This window comes from Enhydra lutris, unplaced genomic scaffold (genome assembly GCF_002288905.1).
Source record: "Enhydra lutris kenyoni isolate GAN:26980312 unplaced genomic scaffold, ASM228890v2 scaffoldscaffold2, whole genome shotgun sequence".
NCBI classification, from domain to species: Eukaryota; Metazoa; Chordata; class Mammalia; order Carnivora; family Mustelidae; genus Enhydra; species Enhydra lutris.
The window spans coordinates 13,436,627-13,456,512 of record NW_019154086.1 but is presented as its reverse complement, the minus strand read 5'-3'; positions in this window follow the sequence as shown (position 1 = coordinate 13,456,512).

Below are 19,886 nucleotides of genomic sequence, written 5' to 3'. Positions count from 1 at the left end.
AAAAAAAAAAAAAAAAAACCCCCCCCCCCCCCCCCCAAAAAAAAAAACCCACCCTGGCTCCTGTGTAGGTTTAAATCCTCAACTTAGAGATTTGTTTGAAGTCTAATTCCCAATCCAGTCTTAGGAGGCTCTGGCTTCTGTTGTGGGTGTTGAACTGGCACAGTTTCTGTATGCATTACTTATGCCTTCCTTGGGGTCTGAACTAAAAGCCTCATGGATTTAGAGATGGATTAATGCTGGCATTTGGGGTATTACAGATGGAACCCTGTGGAACTGTATTTCAAATAAGTACAATGTGTGTATTTCATTTGTCTTCTGCGGTTCGTGAAGGTGAAAGGGAAAAAATATTTTGCTACTTCTGTTGAAACTAAATTAGAGAAGTTATGTGACCATGATTTTAGGGTTTGGGCTCACACATTTATATTAATAGATTTCTCATAATCAACTAAATTAATTCTTTTGGCTAAAATGTTTTAATATGATTTTTGCCCATATCTCTTACTTATGAAAGGCAGACAGGGTTATCAGCTAATTGTGTTTCTTCACAGGCTTGGCTGAGCTATCCAAACGAGCTATAGACCTACTTATTTTATTAGCCTAAATATTCAAATCTGATTAATATTTGGACAGTGTTTAGTTAGCTGTAAGAAAAAGAGTTTTGAAAATTAGCCCTGTCATACTTTAGGAAGCAGTTTAAAAATTTTTTAGTATGATAGCCTCTAAACTGTCTTCACAAAGCGATTCAAGAATTAGCTGAATTTAAAATCTGCCCCTGGTTAGTTAGGAGAGGCAGCTGAAATACATGTGCATGTGATGTGGTTTTGTGGGAAAGATCTAGTCATGGAGATCCAGAGGTATGGATTCAGATCCTGGCTCCACGATAAGTGCTAGGCCGAGTGACATAACTGCTCTGAGTTTTTGTTCCCTCGATTGTAAAATGAGAATGATCCTACCAACCTCAGAGACTCATTCCAGTTGAAGGAGAGGCCTGTGTGAAAGCTCCTCGCGAAGAGAAGTGCAAGACGTAAAGGGAGGGATGAAGTGAGAAGTCAGAGGATGGAGAAGAGAAGGGAGAGAGAACACTTGCTTTATCCAGGGGCAGAGCTCTGCTGGGCATTCTAGATCCTTCCGTCTTCTTCCCCACTTCAAGCTCCCCTAAAACTCCTTTTCAGCTCCAGGCTTCTCCAGTTCTTTTTTCCTTTCCTGCCCTGTTTCCTTTCAGTGGTTCATGTTTTTTTCTCCTGTCAGTGACTGGTTGTCTCTTCTCACACAAAGCCGGTGGGTTTGGCCTCTTCCATAGTTCTCAGGCTTGGTCTCTTTCAGACCTGCATGGTACCAGCCCTGAGCAGAGAGGACAAAGCATTCCGCAGAGTTTTCCCTGGGGAAGAGACATGGAGCATCCTGGGTCCCCTTCTCCTGGTATTTATTTACTTTTTAAAATTCAAACGAGAACAATGTGACCTACTTAACTCTTCACAAGCTGCTGGCTGTTTAGTAGGTGGGTGACTGAGAGTGTCTGGGGGAGAGCTGTTCAACAAAAAGATAATGGAGCCACAAATGTGAACCACATGTGTAATTTTAAATTTTCTGCTGGCCACATGAAAATGAAAAGTAAAAAGTGGAATTAATTTTAATGATGTAATGTACTCAACTCAGTGTATCCAAAATGTTTACCATTTCACGGCATAGTCAATATTATAAATTATGAATGACATATTTTGGGTCTTTTGGGGGCACATTTTGACTTAAACTAGCCATATTTCAAGGGCTCAGTAGCCTCATCTATCTAGTGGCCACTGTATTGTACAGGGCAGGCTTAGACAGTTTCTCTCTTTTAAAGCTGCACAAGAATTTTAGGAGTAAGATAAATCATCTCTTCCAAATTCTCCATATCAGGAAAGTGGTACATGGGAAGACAAAATAAAGTGTCTAACATTATTGTCCAACTGGTTGGTACCATAGTCAGAACTTGAGCTCCATTCCCTTGACTCTATTCATTGTTTTTTCCAATTAAACATCTAACTTACAGATTCCATTTTAGGGACAAAGATATAGAGAGGGAGATAAACCATAAGAGACTCTCAACTCTAGGAAACAAACTGAGGGTTGCTGGAGGGGAAAGCGGGAGTGGGGGGATAGGGTAATTGGGGGATGGGCATTAAGGAGGACATGTGATGTAATGAGCACTGGGTGTTATAAGAAACAGATGAATCACTGAACCCTACATCTGAAACTAATGATACACTATATGTTAATTAATTGAATTTGAATAAAATAAGATATAAAAAAGCTATAGAAGCTCAGATGGGTGAAGTCACTGTACATCTCACTGGGAAGAATTGAAAAATTCCTCAAAGAGTAAAATGACAAATTCCTGACAGGATTCTGTGACAGGGTGGGTAAAGCACCGGCTTTGTTAATACCGTAAGGAACAATCCTTCCAAATTTTGTTGAAAAAGAAAGCTGGTTTGCCGGGGGGACCAAAAAAACAAAGTTTTTTAACAATCTCTTTGTATTTCAACAAATATTTTCTCAATTTAAGCACTTAGTAAAAAGAATAGAATAAATATTCAAAACTATTTAGTCTGTGAAGTTAAAGTGCCCAATAACTGAACAAATTTTAATACTTCTCCCCTCTTCTTCAGATGAGAGAAGTGACTTGCCCAAGATCACACAGCTGCTAATCTATAGAATCCAGGTCTCTGTAGACTGCTTAGTGATTTTTTTAAAAAACATGATTTCAGCTCCTCTGATAGAAATGAACCTAGAGCTAAGCCGTGTCTTGTGAATGGAGGAAGCTTGGGACCTCAAGGTACGACATCTAATCTGGAAATTTGGGAAAGCATTTACAGAAATAGAGACCTAGCTGTTTCTTGAGAGTGCTATTAAAAAGCTAGGGAATGCAATTATTTTGGCCTTGTTCTAGTGCTCTGGTATTTTTAGAATTTCCCCATAAACCCTTCCCTTGAGGAGCAAGCTGCACTTGGCATGCCCAGGTACCTCAGGAGGCCTTCCACAAATTCGGCTGACAACATAACAGGACATCTGGGTTTGTGTGTATCTGTGAAAGCCCAGGTACTTTTTCAAGAAAAAAGCTCTTGCTTTTTGACTCTGGAGTTTGGCTAATTCTTGCCATCTTTCTTGAGGCTGGGCAGTTCTGAGCCCTGAATCTGGGCAGCTGTCAGGATGAAGTAATTTCTGCCCAAACACTCCACTAGACCCCAGGCTACCATGATTCAGCACTGAACCCTGGGTTCCAGATATTCTACAGTATGTTTGTAGAGGTGAAGGCTGTGGCAGCAAGGACTGTGGAGCAGCACCTACACAGAGAAATGAGATGAAATCAGGACACCGTGCAACTTGGTGTAGCCCAGTGATGTTGCTCTGAGAAGTGAGGTGGAAGAAAATATCCCCAGGATGATAAAGAACAGGATGAAAAATCCTGGCTAAAAAACCAGATATGGATTTTTCCTTCCCAGACAGATTGTTAAATAGGCTTTACTTGTTCAGTGGGGTCTGGTAATGAAAGCTGACAGGATATTAAGGTTAGTTCAGGTTCTGCTGTCTCCCAGGGTCACAAAAGCCTTCTGTTATGCATGCTAATCCCCCTCCGCATTCCTGCCAGGAGCTGCCCAACTAGGGCAATCGGTTTAGTAGGTATCCTTCCCTTTACAGTTCAGTTGAGAGGCAAAAGCTACCAATTAGCAGAGTAGGTATTGAAAATCAAAAGATGTCTTTCTATTCTCAAGATAGAGCACCAAAATTAGTGGTTAATAAATAATGAATTCAACTTCTATTTCCTCAGAAATGCAAAGCAAGAGGAAGAGGGCCGTACCCCCCTTCGCTCCCCCTTTCTTTTTTGGTGTGTGCAGGTGCATGTGTGCATCTGTGTCTGTGTATGAAACTGTAAGGGGCATTGAGCGTCACAGGCTGGAAATACTGGTGGGCTCCTGCCAAGCACAGCTCAGATGCTGTTGTCCCCCTCTTCAGGCATATTCTATTTTTATTTGCAGACGTCCCCCAATTATCCCATTAGTTGTCAAAGGGGAACAGCATCACAAAGAAAGAAAACACTGGAGGTGTAATTAAATCTTGTTGAAGAGGAGATTACAGAAGTGTGATTCTAGAACGAGTCCATTAGCAATTGTAGTGTGACCCCACCAACAAACTTGATTCTGGACGATTCCTTGAAAGAGATTATAAACTTCTGCTAGTTGTAGAATAACCAGAACAACCTATTTGGGGGTGGTGTAGTTATTTTAACCTTAAGCTTATGTATTCTGCACAACAAATGACAATAGTGGAAAAAGAATGAACTTTGGAATTTATTTGATTTGGTTAGGATCCCAGCTTCACTACCTACTAAATGTGGTCCCAGGCAATTGACTAAACTCTCTGAACCCCAATATCCCCATGAGTAAAATGGGAATAATTGTATGTATATCTTAGGATTCTTAAAAAGATACATGAGATATGTACAATGAGTGGCTCTATAATTTGTGATCTATTAATGGCTACTATGGTAATAATGAAGACAAAAAAATCCAGCATAGTTCTAGTAAATTGGTAGCACCTTTCATCTGCTTGTTGAGCCTTGGTGACATTATACCAGAGTAAGGATGCTGTATGCCCAAAACTAAGTGGTCAGCACAGAAGACAAAAATACCTCTTTCTACTCACATATATCTTTGAGCAAAGCCGTAAAAGCGAGTTCCATTCTCTTTTCTTTTGATAAAAGCAAAATGTATTCACTCTAAGTGGCTATTAGGCGGCCAATCTCTGTACAGCCCATTCTATATAATAGGTACTCAAAACTCATTCACTTTGTAATGGCTTAATATTTTCTGTACAGTGACTAGTGGTGGTGTAGGTTCCTAATAAAACATTACATCAACTCCTGAACCTCTGAATCTTTGAAGCAGATGTTTTCCTAACATTCTGTAAATACTCCAATCATCTCAAACTGCTGGGATTTCACCTTTGTCCCATTTTTAGAAATGTGCCCATTGAGTAATGGGCCTGTCTAATCTGTTTGACGTTTATTGGTGCTCCAAGTGTAGCAAGGTTGGGAGATGTAGCAGAGCACATTCTAAATAAATCAACGGAAGAAAGCAAACTAAATCACAGGGGGAAATTACAGTGTCCAAATCATTTATACACTGGTGATTACCATTTCACCTGGGTCCAACTGATGTCACACAAGAGCCTCCAAAGCCCTAGGAGTCATTCATCAATCCGACTAAAGCTGCTCATCCATGGTTCCACAGTGAAATCAACCAGTGTGGTGGAGACTTGCAGTAGTCCGGGGCAGGAAGATTAATTAGTGATGAGAAGGAACATGTGGAGAAGAAAATGGACTGGGTTTGAGGGTTTCTGGCACCACTTCTGCTATTAGTTAGCTTTGTGAATTTAGGGGGAGTCACTTTACATCTCCAGGCCTCACTTTCCCTAACAAGAAAATATATGTAGATCTACGTGTATATGTGTCTTGGAATTATCTGTGTGTGGGAAATTGACTGTGATTTTCACAGTTTGAAAAGGACCAGAACCTCTATTTCAAATGATATGTGACTCAAAATTCAACATCAAAAACTGACAAAAGCAGTATTAAGTGTTTGGAGCAGACTGGACTTCGACTCATATCCTATGGCAGCTCTAAATAGATTTTTATGGATACCTGGACTTCTCTGGAATGTGTGATCAAATGATCTGTAAGGTCTTACCAGCTCAGATTTTATTTAGGTCTGTGGGAAACTCACCCCCACAGATAAAATGTTGGACTTACGCAAATAACTTACTAATTTTAAGTGTATTAATTTGCAAGTTATGCAATATTTCAAATAATTATTAAAATCATTTAGCTTCAAGTCTCAAGAGTCAGTGGTTTAAGTTCCTGTATTTTTAACTAATTTACAGTCTGAATTAATATAAATGCCTCCTGTATTTCACTTCTGCCAATTTATTATCATTGTAACAAGTGGCCAAATTGCATTATTCATTCTAAACTGTAAGCTCCTTAGAGAGTCTGCTTCCTGTTAGAATGGGGAAAGTCCCAAGAAACTGTTGCTCTCATCCTAACAGTAAAAAAAGTCAGATCACCTACAAAATCATAGATTTGTTTCTAACCTATTAGAGACTTGCGGGATTCAAAGAAGCCTAAATGAACCAAAGTCTGGCAAATTCAGGTACTTCCTAGGAGAACAGAGAGAAACCCAGAAGTGCCTTTATTCTGGTGCAACAGCAGGAGGTGAAGGGAATCTGACATGGGATGGAGTAAGGGAAAACTAGGCAAACTTTTAATGAAAATGTAACAGTTGAATTTGGGGTGGCACAATGGATTGGGATCCTGGGGCCTCTGGGCATGGAGTAAATCTGTATCTCCCTATCGACTCTCTCCCATGAGGTCTCACCAGGTGTACAAGTTAGATGATGAAGACAAGAGGCAGAGCAGGAGAGCTGAAAAGCAATAACTCTGAGTGCAGGAGTTCCTTACCAAGTGTCAAGTAGATGACCGCTGAAGGCTGGGGGGAGGGCAGCAGGACCGAGGGAGATCTCCCAGGCACAGAAAGCTGGGGGTGGAGCTGAAGAGAAATTAAATTCCTTAGCAATTTAAAACTAGACAATGGGCTGTAAAACATAAAGAGATCTCCAGAGTCTCATAGGTTCCCATATTTCAAGCCCCCTGAAAGGAAAGTCCCCATTCTGCCCAGGAAACTTACGAAATCAATGGTGACCCCACTCAGCTAAAGGTTCCATTGAACTAAGCACACAGTACTACTAGCCTATCAGAAGAAGAGAGAGATCCTTTCTGGGGAGATGGGGTGGTACAGATATTATACCTTTAAAAATATTTAAGTGTGGCTGACACACAATATGACATTAGTTTCAGGCATACCAAATAGTTGGTTTGACAAGTCTGTAGGTTATGCTGGGCTCTCCACAAACGTAGCTACCGTCTGTCACCATACAATGCTGTATAGAATATCATTAACTGTATTTTCCATGCTGGAGCTCTTATCCCTGTGATTTATTCATTTCATAATTGGGAGCCTGTACCTCCCATTCTTCTTCACCTATTTTGTCCATCCCCCCATTCCACTCCCCTCTGACAACCATTTGTTCTCTGTATTTATGGGTCTGTTTCTGCTTTTTGTTCATTTATTGTTTAGATTCCAAATTCAAGTGAAGTCATAGGATGTTTGTCTTTCTTTGCCTGGCTTATTTCACTTAGTGTAATACCTTCTAGGTTCATCCATGTTGTCCCAAGTGGCAATAATTCATTCATTTTTATCGGTATTATTCCATTGCATGTATGTATGAATATACACTGTATCTTCTTTATCCATTCATCTATCAATGGACACTTGGGTTGCTTCCATATCTTGGCTATTGTAAATAATACTTCAGTAAACATAGTAGTATATATATCTTTTTAAATTAATGTTTTTGTTTTCTTTGGGTAAATACCCAGTAGTAGAATTACTGAATCATATGGTATTTCTGTTTTTAACTTTTCGAGAAATCTCCATACTTTCTTCCACAATGGCTCTGCCAGTTTGCCTTCCAACCAACAGTGGAAGAGGGTTCCCCTTCCTCCACATCCTCACCAATACCTGTTATTTCTTGTGTTTTATTTTTATTATTATTTTAGCCATCTGACAGGTATAAGGTTATAGCTCATGTGGTTTTTATTTGCATTTCCCTGAGGATTAGTGATGTTGAGCATCTTTTTATGTGTCAACTTGCTATCTGTATGTTTTCTTTGGAAAAATGTCTATTTGGGTCCTCCATCTTTAATTGAATTATTTGTGGGGGTTTAGGGGTTGAGTTGTACAAGTTCTTTATATATCTTGTATTTAATTCCTTATTGGATATATTACTTGCAGATATCTTCAGTCATTCATTAGATTGTCTTGTCTTCTAGTTGATGGTTTCCTTCATTGTGCAGAAATGTTTTATTTTGATGTAGCCCTGATAGTTTAATTTTGCTTTTGTTTCCCTTGCCTGAGGAGACATATCTAGAAAGATGTTGCTAAGGCCAATGTCAAAGAAATTACTGCCTATGATTTTGCTAGGAATTTTATGCTTTTAGGTCTCACATTTAGGTCCTTAATCCATTCTTAGTTTACTCTTCTGTATTGCATAAAAAAGTGGTCCAGTTTCATTCTTTTGCATGTAGCCATTCAGTTTTTCCAGCACAATTTATTGAAGAGACTGTCATTTTCCTATTATATATTCTTGTCTCCTTTGTTGTAAATTAATTGAATATAAGTATGGGTTTATTTCTGGGCTCTCTATTCTTTTCCATTGATCTATATGGCTGTTTTTGTGCCAGTAGCACACTGTTTTGATTACTATAGCTTTGTAGTATATCTTGAAGTTGGAGATTGTGATACCCCCAGCTTTTTTTTTTCTTTCTCTGGCTCTTTGGGGTCTTTACTGGTTCCATACTAATTTTAGCATTATTTATTCTAGTTTTGTGAAAAATGCTATTGGTACTGTGATAGGGATTGCATTGAATATGTAGATTGATTTGATAATGTGGACATTTTAACAATATCCTTCCAATCCATGAGCATGGAATATTTTTCCATTTGTTTGTATCATCTTCAATTTTTTTCATCAGTGGTTTACAGTTTTCAGAGTACAGATCTTTCACATCCTTGCTTAAATTTATTCCTAGGTATTTTATTCTTTGGGGGGTAATTGAAAATAGACTTGTTTTCTTAATTTTCCTGCTTTTTATTAGTGTGTAGAAATGCAACATATATCTGTATGTTAATTTTGTATCCTACAACTGTACTGAATTCATATATTACTTCTAATAGGTTTTGGTGGAGTTTTTAGGATTTTCTACATGTAGCATCACATCATCTGCAAATGTTACTTATTTTAATCTCCACTATACTTTTACATATATATAATGTCCAACAGTCAATAAAAAAATTACAAGACATGCGAAGAAATTGGAAAATGTTAGCCATTACTAACAGAAAAAGATAGTACAAGCAGATCAATACATGTCCCAGCTATTAACATTCTGAAGAAAAGGAACTTAAAATAGCCATGTAGGAACAAAAATAGTTTTTACAACAAATGGTACTGGAATGACTAGACATCCAGGTGCCAAAAAAAAAAAAAAAAAAAAAAATTCTAGTCATAGATCTTACATCCTTCACAAAAATTAACTCAAAATGAATCATAGCCCTAGCCATAAAACACAAAACTATAATACTTTCCAAAATAAGATAGGAGAAAACCTAGATTACCTTGGGTATAGTGAAACTCTTTTAGATGTAATGCCAAATGTATGATCCATGAAAGAAAAAACTGATAAGTAGGATTTTGTTAAGATTAAAAACTTCTGCTTTGCAAATGACAAGGTCAAGATAATAAGTCATAGACTGGGGGAAGATATTTGCAAAAGACACATCTGATAAAGGACTGTTATCTAAAATACACAAATTCTAGAACTTAACAAAAAAGAAAAGAACCCGATTAAAAAATGGGTCAAAGACCTTATTAGATACCTTACCAAAGAAAATATACAGGTGGCAAATAAACATATGAAGAGATGCTCCACAGCATGTCATCAGAGAAATGCAAATTAAAACATTGAAATGCCACTTCCTACCATTTAAAATGGCCTAAATCCTGAACACTGACAACACCAAATGCTAGTAAGTGTGTGGAACAGTAGGAACATTCATTCATTGCTGGCAAGAATGCAAAATGGTCCAGGCACTTTGAAAGACACTTTAATAGTGCCTTATAAAGCTAACTTACACTTACCATACAATCCAGCAATCATATTTTTTTGGTATTAACTCACAGGAATTGAAAACCTATGTCTGCACAAAAGCCTTTACATGAATTTTATAGCAGCTTTATTCATAATTGCCAAAATTTGGAAGCAACCAAGATGTCCTTTAGTAGGTGAATGGGTAAACTCTGGTATATCCAGACAATGAAATATTATTTAGCACTGAAAGGAAATGAGTTATTAAGACATAAAAAGACATGGGTGAATCCCAAATGCATATTACTAAGTAAAAGAAGTCAATCTGAAAAGTCTATTGCGTGATTTCAAATACATGACATTCTATAAAAGGCAAAACTATGGAAATTGTAAAAAGATTGGTGATTACCAGGGGTTGGTGGGAAGAGGGATAAGTAGGAAGAGTATGGGGGATTTCTAAAGCAGTGAAAATACACTGTATGATGCTTAATGATGGATACATGCTGTTATACATTAGTCCAAACCCTTAAAATGTACACCAAGAGTGAACTCTAAGCTATGGACTTTGGGTGATTATCATGTGTCAGTATATTCATGAATTGTAACAAGTGTATCTCTCTGGTGGGGGTGCTGATATTGGGGGAGGCTATGCATGGGTGGGGACAGAGTGGTATATCGGAAATCGCTATATCTTTTTTTTTAATTTTGCTGTGTATCTAAAACTGCTTTAAAAAATAGTCTTTAAAAAATAACCATGTAAATATATTAAAGTCTTAATGGAAAAGGTTGACAAGAAGCATCATTACATATAGGGAATGTTAGCATAGAAATGGAAACAAAAAGAAACAAATGGAAGTGTTAGAGATGAAGACAATTTTGAATAAAGAATTTATTTGATGGGCTTAACACCATAATGCTTTGTATTACTTTTTTAAAAGTAGTTTCTCTGGAGATTACAACATGTTTATGTATTCTCACAATCTACCTTTGGTCATATTAAACTACTTCACCAGCAATGTAGAAATCTTACATCAGCAAAATTCCATTTATGCCCTCCTTACTCTTCATGTTTATATTGTCGTATATTTCAGTGGTCAACAATTAGATTTGGATCTTTTTATATATATATGTATTTCATGGCCTTTTCCAGCATGTTCACTCTTTCCTCAAGCACTAACACATGGCATATAGGCATAATAACATAATGTCCTTGTCTATTAATTTTATCATGTATCATTTCTGGATCAGTTGTAATTGATTGATATTTTCAATCAAATTTCAATCGATACTTAATGGATTGTATTTTCCTTTTTCTTTGCATGCTGAGTAACTTTTTTTGAGAGAGAGGGCACACGCATGTGGCCTCGAGCAGAGGTGGGAGCGGGGCAGAGAGAGAGGCGGAGAATCTTTTTTTTTCTTTTAATTTTATTTTTTTTATCTGTCAGAGCAGAAGCAGGGGGAGCAGCAGGCAGAGGGAAAAGCAGGCTCCCCGCTGAGCAAGGAGCCCAATATGGGACTCTATCACAGGACCCTGAGATAATGACCTGAGCCGGAAGGCAGATGCTTAACAGACTGAGCCATCCAGGTGCCCTTGCTTGCCAAATAAGATTTAACTGGATGCGATACATTGTGAATTCTACCTTGCTGTGTTTCTGAAGATATTCTTGAGCTTTCTTCTGAAACACAGTTAAGTAACTAATTAAGAAATAATTTCTTCCCTTCAGATCTTACTTTTAAAAAAGCAACCTTTATTAGGTAGGACCAGAGCAGCATTTAGTGCAGGGTTAATTTTTTCCCCACTGTTGAGACAAGGCTCTTCTTAGTATTTTAACATAAGTGTCTGTCAGCAAACTTTTTCTGTAAAGGGCTGGATAGTAAATATTTTAGGCTTTGTGTGCTATCCAATTTCACTCCCAGCTACTCAATTCCATCATTGTAGCATGAAAGCAACCATAGCAAATACATAAAGAAATGGGTGTGGCTGTATTTCAAGAAAATGTTATTTACAAAAGTCAGTGTGGGGCTGGATTTGGTTTGGCCCAGTGGTTTGCCTACCCCTGCTGTAGTCCATCAACCATGATTTATAAAGTTTTCTGGCTGTGGGAAATAGGCACTGTTCCGGGCACTGTTCCCTGGAATCCTTTTGGGTAATTTCTGCACTTTCATTTGCTCATCAGGACTTAGTGGGATATTTGAAGGGGGTCTTCTGCAAATCTTGGAATTTTCTTCTCAGTGCAACTGTCTCCACTCCCCATCCTCTACTCTATGAGCTATTGATGTTCCGGCTACCCTGCTCTTGGCTCCTCCATTTCCTCTGCCTTGCTCTCCCCAGGTTCTTCTCCCTGTATCATGGTCTGGAATCTTTCTTTAGGGAGTAAGCTGGGACACTTGCAGTTCTCCCTTTCTTTGCTTCCCGAGAGATCGCTAGCCTTCTTTGCTTCATGTCTAATGTTTTGGGACCTGGTACAACATTTCAGGTGGAAGGGTAAATTTGGCATTTATCTTTGCCAGAATATATAATAATAATAGATCATGTCCATGATACATGAAGCTACGTCTCCATGTTCTTTTCCCCTAGAACTTGCAAATAGAACTTGCAAGCAAAAAGAATCAACATCAGGGACACAATAGATGACTTTAGCCATCTGTGAAAATAACTCCATCTTAAAGAATGGATGGGAACTAAGTTGTTGAAGAAGGCTTAGGAAATACCCAGATCAAGTCAAGATCACTGTGATTTATCCTTGAAATTAAAGGTAACTGAAGAAGCAAAAAAAAAAAAAAAAAATCAACTTGTCCCCTCTGAGGCATTTATTCATCATATTTATTTACCTATTACCTGTGATATTTGTATAAGGCCCTAAATTTACAATCCCTTTGACAGCAAAGATATTTTTCCTCTTCGTTTTAATCTAGCATCTAGTGTGGGGCATAAGAATGTTTTAAAAGCTTCTCAGGTATTTATTCTTAAAAAAAAAAAAAAAGATTGAGTTATTTCTTTTAGAGAGAGAGAACATGCACCAGAGGGGAGAGGGACACAGAGAGAGTGAGAGAATCTTCAAGTAGACTCCCTGCTGAGTGAAAAACTGTCCCCCCAACCCCCACGATCAATCTCAGGACCCTGAGATCATGACCTGAGCCAAAAATCAAGAGAATGGGTGCTTAACCGACTGAGCCAGCCAGGCGCCCCTTAGGAAATTCTGATATGCAGTCAGGTGACTTTAATATGCCTGCATGTGGGATAATGCACAGCATGGGACAGGGCAGTGGGATAAGGCAGCATCTCATATCGAGACGCCCCCACCACCTTCAAATTATAGTAATCTAAACAAGACTTCCTTTCAATAAGTATTTAATGGAGGTTCTGTGTACTTAGCACTGAACAGGTGCCCAGTATGTACACAACAAATAGATGCTGTCCTCAAAATGCTTACCATCTAGCTAAGGAAACAAAACAAACACATGTGAAACAGTTGAGCAAAAACACAAGCTGTGGTAATTAGGTGCAGAATGCAGTGGACTAACTATACTTTCCCTAAAAGATCCGTAAAGCAGAAAATTGGTGCGGACTGGAATAGTCAAGGCAGGCTGTCTCAGAAGAATGGTATTTCAGTTCAAATAAAATATTCTGAGGGGCGCCTGGGTGGCTCAGTGGTTTGGGCCTCTGCCTTCGGCTCAGGTCATGATCCCAGGGTCCTGGGATCGAGCCTCGCATTGGGCTCTCTGCTCAGCAGGGAGCCTGCCTCCTCCTCCTCTCTCTCTGCCAGCCTCTCTGCCTACTTGTGATCTGTCAAATAAATAAAAATCTTTAAAAAAAATACTCTGAAAGTACAAAGAAAATTCTTACTTGCTAGAGCTGATTCTTTTATTCCTCATTTTAAGATGGATCAATGAAAAACTTGAGAACTACTTTACACAGCATACTCGAAGTTAATGATTTCCTCAAAAGTGTTTTAATAGCCAATTTATTAGTCTCTTCAGTGTCTTGAAATTCTGTTCTTGCCAATTAAATTTTTTTTCCTGCTAAAAAAGCGTATGTGATACCGTTATTATTATTTCATTAGGGATGAAAAGGGAGAGATATCTACATCTAAAACAATTTTTCATCTTTTATTTTTTGGAAAGCCAAGAAAGTTATGCTATAAACACATTTCCTTATTTTTAATATGTGTCTTTGTTTTGGGGGAAATATTTAGTTATTTTACCTAAACAGTGATTTGTGAAAACAATTTAATCTTTGACACAGTTTAGCTTTTCAATAAGCTCTTAGCACTGTTTATCAGTCTGTTCGCCTGTCTTTCTGTCTATCTTTTTACTGGAAAACCAAGAGATTGTTTTGCTAGGGACAGGAGAAGTGAGAGACCCAACGGCTCCAGATCAGAAATGTGTGCAGAGCTTTCCTCCTCCCCCCATTTCCACATCCCTCCCTAAATGCCCATTGTAAGGCTTGCACACTTACTGGGGGGCCTTTGCTGTCTCTGACAATGGTAGATGGAGGTATTTCTAAAATAGAAGCAGTGGCGTAGCACACCCTGTTCAAGGGACAGCAGCGTCTGTACTTAGAGCCTCATTCCCTGAGCAGCTGTCTGAGTTGCTTGCCCCCAAATTGCCTTTGGAGAGAAGTAAACAAATGTGGACATCCAATGGAGTGTATTTGAAACTGACCTCCGAGGCCATCTATTTTAAGCAGAATGTAATTTTGCAGAAGACATGGCTCCATTCCAAATGTTTATTTAGTATTGAATGGTCTCCAACTGGCAGGTTGGTCCTTTTTCTTCTTCTTCTTCTTCTTTTTTTTTTTTTTTTCCCCGATGGTGTTGAAAACATTAAGAAAGATACCAGTAATAGATGTTGGATGTGCACACATCTCGGTGTCCAGTGATTCATCTCGCTGGGCGCCAGAACCAAAATTCCTTTCAGGAAGAGACAGGCAAGTAAGCCTGCATGGCAGCTGGTTTTGCGGCAGCTAGTATTCTTTCTACCCCTCTCACCCCAACATTAACCTTGCTTAGTGAGAGCCTTCTGAGTGTCTGCCAACACAACCCTTTATCACAGAATACACAGTACCGGCAAAGCACCGGGCTTAGCTTTCTGGACATTCTCCTTTTGTCTTCGCGGCGACTGTAAGAAGCAAATATTATCACTCCTACTTCAGAGATGAGGAAACTGTAGTTCTAACTGTGAGTTTGAAGTGTAGATTTGACCCATGGTTATTCTGATTCCAGAAGTTTCTCTCGTTTTCATTTTATTTAATGAAAGATTTTGTATTAATCAGATTTCCCCTCCCCCCATTTTGTACCCATGCTGTAGCCATTCCTTTCCCTCCTACCTATCCCTGAAATGAATTTTGGCTCTAGGGTGGGACAAAATGAATGCCTAAGGATGAATCTTCTATTCTTTTCATAAGTAGTAGCAATTTATCGTCCATGTGCAAAAGAGCCCTTCAGGGGCTAGTACATGTGACCATATTTCTCTGCACATATGTAGAAAGAAAATGAAAAATATAATGCTTGCATATCATTCAGCCTCGCCTCACTTGCCTTTGTGCTCCAAATGTGGATTTGCTCCTAGAAGAGACCTCTCCGAATAGAACCTTGGGTTAAAAAGAGCTGTGGGTTAATTTCAGGATGCAATTGACTCTGAAATTGGCCCTGGTGTGGATAGGGGACATTTACTCAGCCTTGTTCTTATGCATTTGGGGGCTCTTTCACTGACAGAGAGGAACAGTCTGTTCTGAGACAGCTGTGTGGATTCCATCCACAACACCTAGAGTCACCCCCTGCGGTAAAACCTTACAAATGAAAACACACCGATTGTTCCTGTGCTTGCAAGTCCCACCCTCTGTCTGTTACCATCTCGGAAACATCTGCACAGCCAAGTTGTGCCTCAGTGCAAATCTGTTGCTCTAGGGAGCACTTTCAGAAACTTGAAGAGTAGCTGAAGGTAGGGAGATATTTTTAGGAGGTCTAGATTCTAATGAACTTTCCCTCTAATTAGCTCTGTCACCATTCTCTTTGTGAATGCACCCAAGACTGTCAAACATATACGGAGCTGCTGAGAGTGGCCACAGCCCAAGTCCAAGGAGCTCATGTTAGTTCTTCCCCTTCCCAAGATCTGCAAGCAAAAATCATCTGAGGAATGTGGTGCATGAGAGGAAAGGGTGAAGTAAGGAGTTTTTAAAACATAAACTGGATGTTAAAATTCTCCACAAAAACAAGTAACTTTTCTTCTTTTTTTTAAAATAGGCTTATTTATTTTTAAAATTCCAGTATGGTACATGGTATTGTATTAGTTTCAGGTGTACAATCCAGTGATACTTAGTGCTCAGCACGACAAGTTCATTCCTTAATTCCCATCACCTATTTCCCTCATCCCTCCACCTCCCTCCCCTCTGGCAACCATCACTTTGTTCTCTATAGTTAGGAGTCTATTTATTCATTTATCTCATTTTTTCCTTTGTTTGTTTTGTGTCTTAAATTTCACATATAAGTGAAAATCATATGGTATTTGTCTTTTTTTGACTGACTTATTTCATTTAGCTGTATATTCTCTAGATCCATCCATGTTGTTACAAATGGCAAGATTTCCTTTCTTTTTTATAGTTGAGTAATATTCCATTGTATGTATATACCAAATCTTTGTCTATTCATCTATCAATGGACGTTTGAACTGCTTCTATATCTTGGCTATTATTAATAATGCTGCAATAAACATAGGGATGTATATAACTTTTTATACACCAAGTGACTTTTTCATATATTGGTGAATATATTTTCTCAATATCACCATGACATCTACACCTTCCTTTCCATGACATTTAATGGTTCACTAGCTTACATGATGATTAAGTTTTCCAGTGCTGCAAATCACCCCTTCTTTGTTTCTCTCCTCTCCTTCATTCTCTTGTCCAATAGACTTGACTTCTATCTCTGGAATCTACTTTCCTGGTTCTAGTCTGCTGTTCATGATGTCTGCACCACCTAGGAATGCTCAGTCTTTTCTCTTTACGTACTGAAAGTCTTCCTATTCCTTGAGGTATATTTCAAATATCACCTTCTCCAGTAAGGTGCTTCACACAAAATACTCCTCCAATAAATAGTCATTGGTGCATTTTTTGGGTTATTCTTCCTGTAGTTAATGGTTGTTACTTTTCCAAAATAGATGGACTTTCCATTTAATTTCCGTTTCTTCTGACTCATTCCAACTGCTTTTCCCAGTTATGGGTTAGCACATTGATGTGATCTTTCTAGTCCAGGGGTCTCTGTGTTCTCCATAATCTTTCCCTTTGCCTACTTGACTCTGTTCTCTCCACTCCCAGGAGTCTCTGCGTTTTGAGATCTCACAGCCATGGCTTTGAACTCCTCTTCATACCACATTCTCACATTTTCCTCTTTCTTTCTATTTCCATGGTTTCAATCCTAGCACCTAGTGTCGCTGTTTTTACTTATGGGCTTATCTTTTCAGCATTTCTCCCCTCCCATTCTCTCTCCAAAATACACTTTCAAGTGTTGTTTCTCTTCTCCAAAGTCACTTTTCTTCACAACCATTAATCTTGTGTCTGGGTTACCTTAGTTGAGTGTACTTCTGAAACATTGCTTTTCTCCTTCTCCCACCTGCAGTCCTTTTCCCTTCAAACAGTTAGGCAGCTCCTGTTCCTACCCCCAGATCTGCCTTCTAAAAGCTTCTGCTGCCTCCTGCATATACATAGGCCAAATGCTCCCAGTGGTCTGTCCCTGCCTGCAGAGCTTGTACTAATGGAGCTAGGATTGAGGCCCACCCTCAGAGGAACCACATAAGAGCTCAGAGCCTGGGGCAAAATAGGAGTTCAGCTGTGTCTCAGGTCCATTACCATACAGGTGCTCCTCTCCATCTGCTGTGAGGCCCCGGGTACAACCTGCCAAGACCACTGGCACCCAGGTTCTTAACCACTTACGGAGATCATTTTCGATTCTGAATTGTCCCTTTGTTTCCTGACGCCTTTCTGAGCTGCTCATTGATGTCTCATTTACCCTTCTTTCCTCCTGACCCCGGAGGACTTGAGCTCTTGCTGACTGCCCTCTCATCTGGACTGTTATCTCATTCTCAGACTGCTTGTGTGGGCGGCAGAGTCTGTCAGCCTGGTCCGTCTTCCCCTTCCTAAGAATAGGGTTTGCTCTCGCCTTTGCTACCCAGAATTTCAGGCCCCACCTGCCTTCCTGGACCTCTGAATTCCCGGTCCTCTTCCCAGGTCAATTTGATGATTCCATACTGAGCACTTGTTGTCTACAAAGCATTATGTAACTTGTGTTCGGAGGCAAATAATGAGTGTTCCAAGTACTTTCTCTTAAAGAGTTTACAATTCAATGGAGAGATTATTAGGTCAATTTATTTGTGAAAGTCAGTCTGTGATTAAATTCCTAAGTGATATTCAGGAAAATGAAAGATGAAATCCTGTGTGTGTATCTGTGTGTGTGTGTGCACGCGTGTGTGCGCACACGTGTGTGTATGTGCATGTTGGTGCAGGGCAGTGGTGGTCAGGACACTTTGGGAGAGATGGCCCGTGGGACTGATTTGAACTTGGATAGGATCATAACCAGAGGATACATGTTTGTAGGAAGAGCAAAGTGAAGTTTGACTAAACTTGTGGTCATGTTTCTCAGCAGAGTTCTGTGACTATCTGGTGCCTGGGATGCTAAATGCCCTCCTAGTCATTAAATGACACTGTGACCTCCAGTCACTGAGGCAAACACAACTGACGAAATTTCCCAATGCCCTGGGGGTGGTTCCATCCAAACCATCAAAACATGGATGTCATGTCAGAAAATCTAAAGAGATGGGCTCAAATGAGGAGCTTATGCCTCCTCAGGATTCAGTGGGAAGTCACTGGAAGTCTTTGAGCATGGGGATGACAGACTGTAAGATACTCTGGAAGGAACGGGGTTATTGCTCTGCCCGTGAAATTGAGGGCAGCACACAGGAGAGACTGGGGTCAAGGGAGAATGGAGTCCACAGTGATCCCCAGGTTTGGACCTGATGACTAGGAACCCAGAGGTGACATAGTTAGAAAGGGGGAGGTCAGGAAGAGGAGGTGGCTTAAGGGAAAGAGGAGTTCAATTGGGAGGACTTGTCTGTGCAGCCCAGGGGGACATAAATGACTGGAGTGGTGCCATCAAAATCCAGCAGCTACTTAATGAATACGAATGATGCTGCTTGAAAGGCTATTTTTTTTAAGGTCTTTAAAACAAATTGTTTCTTAAATAAGCCCATCACACACAGCTGTACCCTGGTCACCTTGCCTCAGCCACCGTCCTTATCTTTTTCTTTTTTCTCTTTCTCTCTCTTCCTGTCTTTTTCAACACTGAACATAAATAAACTCCATCCCGGGTCGGGTCAGAATGTTCCTGAAATTGAAATTAGTATTTCGAATTAGTGAAAGACTGAGCTTTTAAATAAAATATTAGGTAATGGATGTACCAGGAATGAACTAAAAAGATGCAAGCTTTTCTGACTGATTTTAGCTTTATTCCCTGGTGTCTCTCACTGGAGGAAGGTCATGAGCAACAAGGCAGGGCACACTGGATCCAGAATTGCTAAAGTAAGTTTTCTCCTCTGGGGGAGTCCCTGAGGAAGCTTAATCCGGCTGAGCTTCTCAGGGTTTCATATTCTTCCCCTAAGTAAATTAAATCACCAGCACATCTCATCACAGAGGCCGGCACAAAAGCCTGCTATACCTTTTTGGCAAGCAGTGCTTGAAATGAAGCTTTTAGAAATGCTAAGAGCCTGCCCCCTCCAGCCATCTGTTTGGGCCAGTGGGCCACATCCTGGCTGGGCCTGGGGTGAGGCCGAGAGGGTGAGAGGGCCAGGTGGCAAATTTCATCCACATGTGAGCCAAAGCAAGTTCAAATGGGCCCCCATTCACATTTCCTCTCCTTTGCTCAAATAACTTCACCGAATTCTTCCATGAAGCCGGCAGTCATCTTATTGGATATTTGCGTGGAGAGTGGCTATCTGCCCCTCCCCCAACTCGAAAGTGTCTTAAATGTGAGGGTGAATGAATACAAATAGGAATGTGTTGGGAAGATACAGTAGGGAAGCCTTCTGTGGCTCTGCAAGCGGATACAAATGCCAGCTTAATTAGAAAATTAATCTTGCTGTCCAGCTGATTGAT